Below are 2407 nucleotides of genomic sequence, written 5' to 3'. Positions count from 1 at the left end.
CTGCAGCTGGATGCTTTAATGCCACACTCTATAAGATTGGCTTAAAGGACAGTCCAATATGCGAGTGTGGTGATGCACCACAGACTGCTGACCACCTCCTCATGTGTACAGCACACTTACATACCCAGGATGAGGACCTAGAAAGCATCAACGATAAAGAAGTTGTGTGCCTACACAACATTAATGATGTATAGAGGGGGAAATGAAGTATACAAGAGAAGATAACCCACCCAATGCTCAGCGTGTCTGATATAGCAGGATGTGTAATTTTTGGGACAAGGCATAAAATTCTTCATGATTTTAAAGTCTGCCAGGGGCCCTAGTTCCATTTTAACATTCAATGAATGGACAGTGATTGCTTGAAAGATTATAGGGAAACACGTAGTCAGTTTTCTACAGTTATCATTAACTAAACAAACTGATCTCATGCCTCGATCTCCAACTTGTAATCAAGTTGGATCCATGAAATGCTGTCAAAGAGGTACTAGCAAAGTAATCTTGAGTATTTTGGTGTTGGGTGAGGAGTTTTTGATAAATCCTTTAACCTTCTCAAAAATGCTTAAGGAATGATCCTATATTTTCTGCAGACACATCCAATTCTAAGTTATATTTTATAAAGAGTATTTGCAGTCATGAAAGACAGAGGGCATCTTGAATTTATCTCCAACCTTAACACCTAGGATTATATTTTGGTTTTTCTAAGCCGTGGCTGGTCCTTCTCCTGCCATATTCTGGACCATTTACCGCTGGCCTTTCTTTTATTAACTATTTACTCTGACAGGAATTTACAAAGCTTCTGCTTGACCTTGGCTGCCAAGCTTGTAGTAAAACTGTACTACCTACCTACCTACCTACCCAGCATATATTCTGATCCCACGTAGAAATAAACCATAGCAGCAAAACCCAACATAAAAGTGTTGAAGAAACACATGTCATACATGACTATCAACTGGCCACTTTATAAAGGTCCTTGCTTTTACTGCATATACAGCATTTGATCTAGACAGGAGGGGTTTAAAGGTACCCCATTTCTCACTATCTGAGCACCTCACAGTCTTAATAAATTAATCCTTAACACCTGTATGTTAAGAAAGAGCTATTTATGGTCTTTACATGAGGAAGAAATACATTAAAGCACAGACCCCCAAAAGGCACTTATATGCTTACCTACTTCTTAAGAATCTAATACTTTTGAGGATTTGGGCCTGAGTGATTTATCGAAGGCCACACAGGAAGCGGAGCAGGTAGTGAACAACGGTCTCCCAAGTCTCATTTCTGCAAACTAACCACAAGATCATTCCTACTGGGTGGGAAGATGATCTCAGACAAACTCTCCTAGAGTTTGCAACGTGAAATAAAAAAGGATATATTTTAAAAAATGAAGTAATTAGTAATCAAAATAAGGTCCTAAAGTAAGTTTACTGCTGAGACAATCTGCATCTGACAAAGGTGCATATTATTAACATGGCTGGCCATAATCCAAGTTTGCTGAGCAGGTAACTCAATGCTAGTAAGATTTTTCAATTTACATCCTCTTTGTGCTTTTCTATCACTTTAAAGCTTATTTTCTGTTGTATTTTGGATTACACCACCATTTCATTCTTCATTCTTAATTTCCAATTTTTCTTTTATCTGTTTCTACATTTAGGCCCGTGGTTCTCAACCTTTGCAGAGTTGCATCATCATATGTCCACTTTTTTGAATGTGGCAACAGCCCTGAGTGAGAACCACTGTTGGTGTTACTTCATCTTACCTCAGGGCTTCTCAGCTGGATTCTGCTGCTCCAGATGAAACTGCCCCCAGTACCTGCTACACAGCCAGCCTGAGAAGGGCAGTTACACGTGTACTCCTGCATTAGGGCTCTCTGATCAGCCTAAAACAGGCAGCAGCTAGCTCCTGCTGTGTAGCCCTTCCTTATCCAGCACCCCCTACGTTCTTCTTGGAAACAGAAGTGGATGAGAGAGTTTCACCCCTCCTTGTTCCTGAGTGGAGCACAGGGGGCACTGGCCCAGAAAGGGCTGTACAGCAGGGAGCAGCTTTGCCACCTGCTTTAGACTGATTAGAGCTCTAATGCAGGGGGATCATGGGGTAGTTTTACCTAGCTCAGGGGTGGGCAATGATATTGGGGGGAGGGCCACTTACTGAGTTTTGGCAAGCTGTCGAGGGCTGCATGGGTAGCCCCATCCCTTGACAGGTGCTCTACCCCAGTCACCATCTTGTGACCAGAAGGCCCACGCCCCCAACCCCTGACCTTTGCCACCAGAAGTCCCTCCTTTATCCCTAGAAGTACTCCTTTCAGCAAGGGGTTGTCATCTCAGAAACAGAAAAATACCAAAATATATTTTAAAAAGTGATCATTTAAAACACTAATTAATTTGATTTCAAAAAATATTTTTGTCCTGGTTTA

General features: G+C 41.6%; 1 protein-coding gene across 4 annotated transcripts in view; it reads right to left on the bottom strand.

Moving 5' to 3' along the window:
- Window positions 1–2407, bottom strand: part of STRADB (STE20-related kinase adaptor beta) — a 30549-nt gene that overhangs the window by 16322 nt on the left and 11820 nt on the right. The window contains exon 1 of one of the 4 annotated variants that reach the window (XM_019523225.1): window positions 1168–2118. The exons of the other annotated variants lie outside the window; for them this stretch is intronic. The gene's annotated coding sequence lies outside the window, so the exon portion shown is untranslated. Of the gene's footprint in view, window positions 1–1167; window positions 2119–2407 lie in introns of those variants that run through there. 4 annotated transcript variants of the gene reach the window in all.

This window comes from Gavialis gangeticus, unplaced genomic scaffold, assembly GCF_001723915.1.
Source record: "Gavialis gangeticus isolate Ggan-Ray unplaced genomic scaffold, GavGan_comp1, whole genome shotgun sequence".
Lineage (NCBI taxonomy): Eukaryota > Metazoa > Chordata > Crocodylia > Gavialidae > Gavialis > Gavialis gangeticus.
The sequence above is the reverse complement of the archived record's forward strand: the minus strand, read 5'-3'. Positions and strand labels throughout refer to the sequence as shown.